This window comes from Camellia sinensis, chromosome 3, assembly GCF_055761805.1.
Source record: "Camellia sinensis isolate YWXY chromosome 3, ASM5576180v1, whole genome shotgun sequence".
Lineage (NCBI taxonomy): Eukaryota > Viridiplantae > Streptophyta > Magnoliopsida > Ericales > Theaceae > Camellia > Camellia sinensis.
Genome location: NC_138963.1, coordinates 167,786,732 through 167,799,472, shown reverse-complemented (window position 1 = coordinate 167,799,472; position 12,741 = coordinate 167,786,732).

Here is a 12,741-nt window from a genome sequence, read left to right as displayed (position 1 = left end):
AAATGGAGCCTCAGTTTGATACACTGGTGCCTTAGAGGCTTGTGGTAGGATGGGGTCTACCAGATTGCCCTGATTCTCAGTCTGGGCATCAGCAATATGGAGAATGCCTCTGGCTGCTGGAATGCACGTAGGAGGTGCATGAAATCAGAAGTCGCTGCCAGCTGTGGTTGTTGTTGTTGCAGCCTATTTCTGACCTCAGCCTGATGTGCAGTGGCCTCAGCCTGACAAGCAACGTCTTGCTGCATGGTTTCACCTGGTCGCTAAAGGTGGTGAATCAAGTCCTCTATACTAACTGGGGGATATTGTGCCATTGGAATGGGTGAGTAATCTCGTACTGTACTGGATGTAGAAAATTGAGCCTGACTAGATGCAGGTGATCGTTAGACTGGTGAATTATGCCTAACCCTTCTTCGTCTAGTAACCTGTGGGAGCGAAACAAACACAGGCTATCCTCTAACAAGATCTTCAAATCTGTAAAGCCTCCTGACACGAGTCCAGAGTGCTCGAGGGATATCCGAACTTTCCGAAGCTATTGTGATAAACTACCTAGCAAAAAGAAAGCAAAAATCAGAAAAACGCACAGCACCTCAGCTCAGATGTTAACAACACACAGATGTAATCAAAGCTGTAGAACTGCTCTCAACACTGAATTCTGTCCCCAAAATTGATACCCAACTTGCAACTAATATGCCCATTCATGTACAGTTTCATTGTAAAGCACATACCAGTTATATGAGATCCAAAACACCCCTATGAGGGGGGTAGGGTTACCCTGTCCTAGTTTCGTCAGGAACTAGGGTTTACTATTCAAACAAAGTGGTTTCACGCAATCTTGAATTCAGGTGTGCAACCTGTCCTGTTTTGGAATAGTCATGGCTTCTGATATGCAACTAGGTCAAATGGTCCGAAGGATACCTCAGCAAGACTACCTAATATACCTCTCACACACCGAGAAGTTAAAGGAGGATCAAATGGTATAGTGGTAATCAAGTTCCAAGCGTTGTGTTGCCATCGTGGCAGAGCCCACGACCGGTCAGTCTTTTGGCAAGCTTTTAGGCAAGCCTCCAACAAATTATCTAGGAATAGCAGATGGCAAGCACAATGACTTAAACGCACCAATGCAAATGCAATGCAAAAAAACATATAAGTGTAGATAAAATTTCATATCATGAATTTCAAGTCAAGTTCTCTAATTTCCCCAGCGGAGTCGCTAGAAACTGTAGCTCGACTTTATCGCGCCCCCTTTCGGTAGATCGAAATATATGCCCTACAGTTCAGACTCCTACGGTTCTGAATCTAATCTCACAAGTGCAATGTGAAATTGATAAACGCCAAAGAGTCCAAATACGGAAAATCTTTTGAAAAATCGATTTTGAATCAAATTGCCAAAATTAGACTGCTTTGCCAGATACAAAGTCGCCACCTAAATATTTTATTTTTAGAAAATTTAGGAAACCCATGACTCATGCCAAAGGCCACGTGTCCGTCATCACCAAGGTTGTCTCAGCTCAGGAACTTAGGTATGAGAGGGGAAGGTCATGAATTTAGCAACCCACTCACCCGATCAAAGATCGGCCTCTACTAATCATGATATGATTTTTATCAACATTATATGCTCTAGTTCCTGTTTATTTAGGCTAGCATTTACTATGTGATGCGCACACACACAAGTATAGACTAAAATTGTAAGAATTGGAACACCTCGAGTCATGTTTGTTTTGCAAAATTGTTTCGAAAGATGGACCACTTCAAAAAGTGATTGCATATAAACATTACTCACATTATTCCAATTCATGCAATAAGTCTTCATCCACAGGCATTCAAGCAGTTCATCAATTAAGCAATTAGCCTCATGGCAAACATGCTAGACATGGAAACATTCACATGCATGTGATTATGCTAAAGCAAATAAAAGCTTACCTAGTACTCCAAGCCAAAAAAATAAACAAAATTAGAAAAATGCGTGATCCTAACTATGTAAATATGACTAATGTAACACATGTGATATGGAGTCTAAATAGGCTCGGCTACTAAGCATAGTGTATGAATCAATGAAATAGCATGCGGTCTAAGCACGTATTCAAAGATGTTTTTAAACAACAATGCAGTTGGAATGTTGAACCAAGCCTCGGTGCATGCAATACAAATGAATGCAAACATGAAAAATGCTAATAAAAAACGTGATGTCCCTAATCTCCCCATCATAAGCACTTAAATAAAAGGGAGAAAGACGTGGGGTTGGAAGACATATACATTATTATAACATTTGATCCCTCACGCAGGAGGGTGTGAATCAATGTCCGAAAATCCAAATTAAACTAAATATTATAAAACGGAATGAATGAATAACAATTAACTTAACTAAGCTAATTAACTACCTTATTACAATGATCGAGTCAATTAACTATTCTAGTTAACTAACTAATTACAAAACGAATTTGAATAACTAAATTAACTAGTTGAAATTGATTCCAAAGCCATCAATGAGAAAAATGATTGCTTAATGGTTTCGGATACAATTTTGGACAAAAGTCAATAAAATCCAAAGAATAAGACCACCCCTCCCTCTTCTCATAGTATGAACTCAAAGAGGGAGGTTGCAATGCTTTAAGAATCATCAAAATACCATGGATTAGCATGTGACAACTCTTGACACAAGGAACTTGGCATAACGTCCGGCCAAGTTAAGGCAATTTAAGGCACTTTCTTTATGTGTGTTGATCCAAGTTTTAAGCTCATTTTATTAAGCCTTGCCATTATTTAGTCCATTTTTCCATGATGATGTTGAAGTCCTCTAAACAAGAAGTAATGTCAAACGAGCAGTTCTTCTGAAGCATAAGAGAGAGACCACACCGTTGGCAATAAATCTTCGAAAAGATTAAGCCATTAAGTAAGAGTCTCCCTTACATATCTTGAACAACCTCAATTGGTTGAAATCATTCTCAAGAATGAAAGAGATGGATGGTGGATTGATTGTTAAAATTGGACTCTTAAACATGGAAATGAGTAAAGGAAAGCTTGGAACAACATGCAACAAATTATGTATGCCAACTTATGATACAACAAATGAACTAAATAAAGCATGAATCAATTTAAAAGGCTTGGACAGCCTAAAATAGCCCCTAACATGTGAAAAACACAGGCTAAACATGCATGACAAGAACTTAAAAAACTAAACAATAAAGAGAATAATGAAGGCTAGTAAGCAAGAACAAGGAGGGGTGGCTAACCCCTCCACTTTTGAAACTTCAAAACATGATTTTTGGCCCTTTGAAAACTCTGAAAATCAGTGTAGATATTAAAGAAAAAGAGTGGAAAATGAAGGGTTTGAGCTATAGGTAAAGGTGTAGACAGAGCAAGCTTTCTCTACCCTTTTGGTAGCTCTTCAAACCCAACCTTAAACACTTCAAATAGACTCAAAACAACACAAAACAGTAAGAATTATGAAGCAAAAGAAAGAAATGAAAGCAAGATAGAGAAAACAAGCTTATACCTTTCAAGGGGTAAGCTTGTTGTTTGTGATCCAAACTTGGTGTTAACCCACTCTCAAGCTTGAATTATGCTTCTTCAAGATCAACCAAGGCTCTAAGGTGGTGAGACAAGGTTGTGCATGGAGTATAGAGATGACACAAGGAAGCTAGGTTAGTTCAAAGGTTGCTTGCAATGAAAGAAGGATGAGGGAGGAGCTCTCAAAGTGTATATAGGCTTTCTAAATTTTGTTCAACCCTCAAAACAATCACACAGCTTCGTTTTTATAGAATTTGAGTTCAAAAGGTGATAAATATCTTCAAAAATGGACAACTGGCGAGCTCCCACCCAAAATAGTGTGCCACCAAGGGCCGGCCAACCATTCATAGTCACGACCGGCCATCACTAATGCATGGCCGAACTTTGATACACTCCCCTGTTTTTTTGGTTCAAACTCAACTCATAGTGGGAAAAGGTCCAAAAATGAAACTCACAGGTTCAAACAAGGTAAATGTTGAAGATTTTAGGTTATTTCGAGAACCTGATCGAATCCGAATCGCTGTGAATTCAAAGCACACAATTCAACTTTCATCATCGAGTTTATCGAACCAAGTGCCTAAGTCTTGCGGGCGATCAATAATGCGGTGTCTACAGAAACTAAATAAATAGTCAACTCATCATATGTGCTTTATTGAGAAACAATAGTAATTTTTTGTTGCAACATGATGTTCTTCTATGATTTTTGTTTTTTTTTTTATTATTTTATTTTATACGGAAACATAGACATAAGTATTTTGTTTAGATATAAAATATTGAATAATGTTAAATAATTCGGAAACACATTGCTAAAGACATCAAGTTTGTTTAAAAACAAGTTTCCAAATGAATGTAATTTATTCGGTATTGAATTTTTGAACAAATTCTGTAAGCCCATCGACTAAATACAAAGAAGATGAAAGGAAAACTTACTTTCTCTATCAAAAACAATTTGGAAATGTTTTCTTCAATGTCCATTGTTAACTTGAATATGAAATAGAATGTAAGTGAGAAAGTAAGAGAATAGAGAAAAGAAAAAGAAAGATTGAGGCTGGTTATGAGATGAGGTATTCAAAATGATTTGCATTTTTTTCAATATTAAGTATTTTTTGGTCTTTGAATAAGGATATAATAATAATAATAATAAAAAATATTCATTAAATTGAGATGCTCAACCAATCTTTTTGAGTGCAAATGGAGTCATTCTTAACTAAGGTCCCCATCGATGAAAACTTACATCTTTTCCATATGTCATTCACATGAAATTAACCTTTTACCCTTCTTCACCCTAATCACTAGGAGTTACCCTATATTCTTATTTAATTTTGGTGTAATTCTTGGTGGCTTGAAAAGGCTGGCCCGAAGAGGAGCTCAAATCCAGGTAGGGAATGGGGAGCTCAAAACTTCTTCAATTTGTGCTACTATACATTGCTTTTAAGGTTATTTTAGGATTCATTTGGGAAGAATTTTTTTAGTTTAATTTTTTGAAATTTTTTGACTAATTTAGCTTGGTTAAATAAAATTCATTTGAGAACAACTTTTTGACTTTTTTACTTTTTTGTGAGAGAAAAAGTAAAATGTTTATAATTTGAATATGGTATTTTGTTTTATTGACTTATTTAACATATTTTGTCTTTTTAGGCTTTTTTAGTCCCATTCCTCTTTCAATCCACATGCCAAACGACAGCTTAATTAATGGATGCTTTTCAATTCTTTTATACAATCTAATCCCATTCAACTGCGTGCGCGCGCGCGCACATATATAAATATAACAAAATTTGGCCCTTATAATAAATAAACTTTAAGTTTGGCCCTTAACTTGTTTAAATAATTTTTTGATTTGTTTTCAATCTGAATTATTTATCTAGAAAATATCAACAAAAAGAATTCAAAGTTTGAATTTTATAACAAAATAAAAATTTTATTTTAATTTTATCAATTTAAATTCTAATTAGTTTGTTTCTAATCTAGACGATATTCACCTACTTCTGGGGTTGTAAATGAACAGAATCGTTCGTGAATAGGCTCATGCTCAACTTAGTAAGAGCGCATTCGAACTCAAACTCGTTAAAATCTTAATAAAAAAGTCCAAACATGCTTAGGCTCGGTTCATTTAACATTTATTTAAATAATGGAATGAATATATTACTTATATATTAAATAATGTATAAATATGTATAAAAAAATAAGATAAATATGTTATGTATATATTTAAATAATATAAATAATAGTTAATTATAGATAATACATTTATATAATAGTGGTGGTATATATTATTATTTTTTAAGATATTGGCTTTTCTTTTAATATGTTTATATATAATTGTATAATCAAAATTTTAATTGTTACTTTAGTTTCATGATAAGCATGAATTTATAATTTTTTTTAACTTGTTAAGGTTCGTGAACAAGTTCCAACTCGAGTCAAGTCTAAGAAAACTCAACTCGAGTACAGTTTGTTAAATTTTTATTGAGTTTAAGCTCGAGTTTGAAATCATTAAAATCTTAATAAATAAGCTCAAACATACTAAAACTTTACTTGATTCGGATTATTTGTAACTCTACCTATTTCCATTAAATAAAATAAATAAAAAATAATATTATAAATATTAAATTCAATATAGGTATATATATAATGTTTAAAATATGTTCTTTATTAAGTTTAATAATTAGAATATAATTTTCTTCATTAGTTTTACTTAAAAAACTAGACAAATGATTTATATTGAAAATAAATTAAAATATTAAAATTTAAATTAATAAAATTAAAAAATTATTTTATTATAAGAGTCAAACTCCATTTTTTTTTCCTTTTTGTAATTTTTTCCATTTTTAATTCAATGAGATTGCATAAGTTAAAAAAGTTCTGAAAATGTAACCAATCGGCACGGTTTGGTGTCGCAGCATCCCCATTACCCATCTAGATCTGTTAGCTCATCAACCCAAGCCACATCATCAAGAACCTAATCATAAAGAAGTTTTGAAATTATAAATTGACACAAAAAATCTGAAAAAATTATAAAAAAATATAAATAGTTATTAAAAATTGTAAAAAATTATATTTTTTTTAAAAACTTTAGAATTAGTATTTATATGTGTTTAATTACAACACTAAGAACTAGAATAAAAAAAAAAAGTTTAGATTTCCAAATTAGAAAATGAGTTAAATATGTTAAATTCTCCTTTGACTATTATCTCGGGACAATATATAATAAATTATAGCTAAAGAATTGCTAGTATTAAAAACAAAATATCATTAGAAAATGTAAGTGTAGATTATCAACGAAAGTTTTTGCAAGAGTTAATATTAAATTAGATTCGCAGACCTGTAATTAAAATTTGTATCAAAGCCCAGTTTTTTAGTCTTGCCAATAACATTTGCATGAATATTAAATATTGTAAATAAATAGAATCTGATAACTTCAATAATAATACTTCTTTATAAATAATAATAAAACAAAATAATACCTTAATTAGGCTATTAAAAGAAGTTAATAAAAAAAAACTTAGAACTAATCAATTAGAAATAATAAACGTAGACATTTTATACAAGATCCAGAAAAAGAAGAAGTCATTTTTGAAGAAACAAAAAAAAAAATAGATCTATATCTATATCCATATAAAAGAAATAATCCAGAGGAACCCTTTGAATTAATTTCACCTACAAATCAAAAAGATAATGGAGTTAAGTAACTATAGCTTAAAACAATTAGAAGAAATTATTGAAAAGAAAAATGATAATGAAATAAAATACAAAATAATGTTACAAATAGCTGAACAATTAGATATGGTAGATGAAGAAATAATATAAGAAATAAATAATGAGAGAATAGAATTAGAAGAAAATATCAATAAACAATTAGGATTAATCAGCTTGAGAGAAATGAAACACATTCTCCTTGCAAATTTGGAACAAATAATGGGAAATAGTGAGGCTAAAAATATATGTATATATATATATATCCTAGAAAACCTCGAAGACATAGAAATAGAAAAAGAAAAAGAAAAAAGAAAAAAAAAATAATGCCTTAAAAAATTTCGAAGAAACAAATAACGTTAATGATACTGAATTGACAATGGTAAAACAAGAAGGGAGTAGTTCATCCGTCCCACCTAATTCAAATTACCCAGATTTTAGAAACTTTACCAAACAACAACTGGAAAATGATATTAAATATTATGATTATTGAAGAAGAATGGGGCACTACAATTATCTAAATAGATGATCTTTTGCTAGGGAAATATCCAATTATGTAGAATTTACCCCTAAAAAGGAAGTATTTTTAAGGGAGGTACCACTAAAACCAGTAAGTAATACATGATATTTATTAAACATTAATTGTCTTACAAATACAAGTGAGGTAACAAAATTGTAACGCCCTTAAAATAATACAAACAATCTAACTCATAAGAGAAGTGAGCATAATAGAATCAGTATACTTTCATTCATCAGAATTCATATTACAAAAGATAATACATGCAATATGCATTCATAAATGTTTATCCTGAATCTATAGTATGTAACATCAGTTAATAATAGTAAAATAAATACCCTACGGGCTTACATCTTTCCAAGACTTTGCTTGGTCACAACAAAAGAGAGTCACAAGCTCTGTACATATATAAAGCCCCTGGCTTGAATAAACATTTAAATACAAAACACAAAATAGAGCCTCCAGCTCCTACGTCCTCCCAAGCTACGTCCTTGAAGGAGGTATCTCACCGGTACCCAAAAATGGTTTTCCAAATAGGGTAAGCTGAAGCCCAATAGAAACAATCTATCACAATATATGAGGTTTAACTAAGATATAAGTGTTAGAGACATATTCAATATTTATGACATACGCACATACTTTACATGACCACACAGTACGAATATTCACATCTCAATCCATTCCCATTTATTCATTTCAAGTTAATTCATTTCATTTCAAATTCACAGGAAAAGGTTATAATTCTCTGAATAACCCAACTGAGACTACAACTCAGTAGTTCTCAATTAACATAACCATCATTCAAGCACTTCAATCTTGCCATTTTACATAAATTTTGTCCGCAGGATCGGCAGCCATGTATACATATGATTTCGAGATTTTCACTCAGGACACTCCGGCCAACTTAATTTCAATGGAGTCCATCACCTTATCTCCTCCTAGAATGTGGAGTACATCACATTTCTCCTCCCAAAACATTATACATATACAATGTATTTAAGTACTGTCATATTCAATGACTATCAATCATACATATTCAATGCCATAACATATCGTCATATTCAAGGACACAATTAAATAATTAGTTTCAATTCACCTAATCCTCATACAATTTCTACAACAATCATAGCTATCCTCCATCGATAGCCCAATATAGATATTTTTAAACAGATATTAAAACTCAAGACTAATAATTTATTCAAGTTTCCATAGGTGAGTGATTTAGATAAATCCAACAACACCATTCATCTATACTTTCCCTCAATTTCACAATTCTCATGCCAATTTTATTACTTATACAAAATAATTATTCAAGACATATTAGGGAAAATTTCCCATTTCTCAAATATTAACCCAAAGGCTAAAATCCACTATTCTAACACAAGATACTTCATATCCACAACCCCATTATCAATTATGTAACACAACATAGAAACCCCTCTTTTCAATTTGAATCCAAACCCTAGGTTTACTCAAATACTTCCAAAATTTCACCACTTATACATAACAACAAATAACTAGGTCAAAATCATATCAAGGTGTAGAATATCCCTACCTCAAGTATAGAAGCCCAAAGGAGAAGTGAAGAAATCTTAAAGGTACCCAAACTTGACTTTATTCAAATCAAATGGAAGCCCACGGAATGCTCTATCTTTTTATCAAAGAGAGTAGGGTAAAGAGATCCTTAGATCTAGGTGTATTTGTAGAGTGAAGTCAAATTTTAGAGAGAGAATGAGCTGGTCTAGGGTTTTTGGATGAAAAGTTACCAAAAAGTGATATAAAAATGCACCGCTGTGAACTGATATACGCGAGGCTCGCTCTAGCGACCAGACACAATAAGTGTCCTGAAGCGTCGCTCGAGCGCAGAATACAAATTCCCAGAAGTTTTGCAGACAGAAGGCCGTCATTCGAGCGCAAGAGTTCTCGCTCGAGTGAACAATAATACCTTCCCAGAATCTCTGCAGGCTTGAGAAAATATTGGAGGATTACAAAGCTCGCTCGAGCAAAGAAGCCAAAATTTGGGTAACAACAATCTAGACCAACTAGCAACCAACCTGTTCCAAACACACCTAAGACATCCCAATACTCAAACTCAAAGAGTGGAAGGAAAAAAAGACATGGATAACAATATGAAACCATGAAACCCGAGTCTAGGATGCAACAATAGTTGGATCAAAACTGAGATTGCTATAACTTCCCCCTTAAAGAATTTCGTCCTCGAAATTGTAAATCATGTTTCAAAGTCATGTTCAACCAAATTCCAAAATGATTTACAAATCGATTCTCAACACCATAACCCACTTACTGGTCATTCAATCCCTTCACATGGCAAACAAGTTCACAATATACATCTCAACGTATATTACAATATGCATCTCCCGTGGTTTTAACCAATATCAATACGTATATTTCATATTCCCAAAACATATTCAATGTTTATGATAAATTCGCATTTTCAAAACTTAAGCATCATATACAATGTTCATATTAAGCTTGTGTTTCCGAAACATATTCAACATATACAATGTTTTCATAATTCAAAACATATACAATGTCTTTACAGTTCATAAACAAAACTAAAATCTCAACATATGGTCAAACATCAACAAATAAGTCCGGATATTTCTTACGGACTTCCAATTCATGCTCCCGGGTTGCTTCCTTAACCCTATGATGTTTCCACAGTACCTTGACCAAGGGAATTGCCTTCGTTCGCAAGACTTGGTCTCATCCATCTAAGACCTCACTAGTCTCTCCTCATACAAGGCATCCTCATCTACCTCTAAGTCAGTCCAATCCAACATATGCAATGGATTCGGCTCATACTTTCGAAGCATACTAATATGAAACAAGTCATGCACTCCGAAAAGTTGTGCCGGTAACGCCAAACGGTAGGCAACCTCCTAAACCTGCTCAAGAATTTCAAAAGGACCAATAAACCGAAGGGATAATTTCCCACTATTCTCAAATCTCATCAAACCCCGCCTAGGTGATATTTTCAAAAAGACATGATCACCCACCTTAAATGACAAGGGTCTCCTCCAACGGTGGGCATAACTTTTCTAACGACTCTGGGCTATAACCAACCTCTTACGAATTTAGTGTCACTTTCTCCGTCATTTCCCGAACCAACTCTGGACCCAACAAAGGTACATCACCCACCTCGGCCCAACACACTGGAGATCTACATGGTCGGCCATACAAGGCCTCAAATGCTGTCATGCCAATACTCGACTGTAAGCTATTATTATAGGCAAACTCCACTAAGGGTAAATGTCTCTCCCACGACCCCTTAAAATCAAGGACATAGCCTCGAAGCATATCCTCAAGGATTTGGATGGTACACTCAGACTGCCCGTCAGTTTGAGGATGGTAAGCAATGCTAAAGGTCAACTTAGTGCCCAAGGCACTCTGCAAGCTCTACCACAACCGAGCTGTGAAATGCGAATCTCTATTCAAAACAATTGTCATAGGTAATCCATGCAACCTCACTATGTCCCTAATATAAAGATCGACAAGATGGTCTACCGAATCGTTTACCTGCATAGCTATAGAGTGTGCTGATTTTGTCAACCTGTCAACCACCACCCAACTGGCATCACTACCTAGTTGAGTCCTTGGAAAGCCCACAACAAAATCCATTGTGACATGCTCCCACTTCCACTCAGCTATAGGCAAAGGTTGTAACAAGCCCACTGGCCTCTGATGCTTAGCCTTCACTTGCTGACAAGTAAGGCACTTCGATACAAATACGGCTACATCCTTCTTCACGTCCCTCCACCAAAACTGGCGACTAAGATCATGATACATCTTTGTACCTCCCGGATGCACCGCAAGGCATGAATGGTGAAACTCTCGGAGTACTTCCTCTCGGAAAGACTCTGGCACAAACAAACGGTCTTGGTATCTCACACTTTGGTCAAGATACACATTCAAGCCCCTCTCCACTTTCCCACTGGAAATCTTCTCCTAGAGGGTTTCTATTTTAAGGTCACCCTTCTGCTCTTCTAACAGTCAGTTCAACACTGTAGGTTGTGCAACTACTAAAAACAAAGCCACAGATTCAAAGGACTCGCCAAGATGTAAGTCGAACTCCCCAATAGTACCCAACAGCTCCCATTTCCAGATGGCAATACAAGCTATACTGCTAATAGATTTCCTACTCCAGGCGTCAACCACAACATTGCCCTTTCATGGATGATAATGCAACTCAAAATCATAATCCTCTATGAACTCCATCCACCTTCTTTACCTCAAGTTCAAGTCCTTCTGTGTAAACAGATACTTCAAACTCTTGTGATCAGAAAACACCTTGAAATTCTCACCATACTAATAGTGCCTCCAAATTTTCAAGGCGAAAACCATCGCTGCTAACTCTAAATCATAAGTAGGGTAATTTCTCTCATGAGTTTTCAATTGTCACGAGCCATAAGCTACTAACTTCCCCTCTTGCATCAAAACACAACCCAAACCTTCCCATGAAGCATCACAATATACTGAATAGCCCAAACTCCTCTCCAAAATGATCAAGACTGGAGCAGTGGTAAGTCTAACCTTAAGTTCTTGGAATGACTTCTCACAAGTCTCACTCCACACAAATCTGATCCCTTTCCTTGTCAATTTAGTCAAAGGTGAGGCTAGCCTAGAGAAATCCTTCACAAATCGATGGTAATACTCGACTAACCCCAAGAAACTACGGATCTTGAAAGCATTCTTAGGTTGTGCCCAGTCTTGCACTGCCTCTATCTTGGATGAATCTATAGTCACCCCTTCCCCGGACACCACATGCCCTAAGAACTTAACATCTTTCAACCAGAAAGCACACTTCCCAAACATGCATACAACTTATGGGCTCTAAGCAGCTCAAGCACCACCCGTAGGTGTTCTTTGTGCTCCTCCTCAGAGGGTGAGTAAATCAAGATGTCGTCCACAAAGACAACTACGAAACGATCTAGAAACTCCTAGAAGATTTGGTTTATCAAATCCATAAACACAGCTGAGGCATTGGTTAGCCTAAAAGGCAT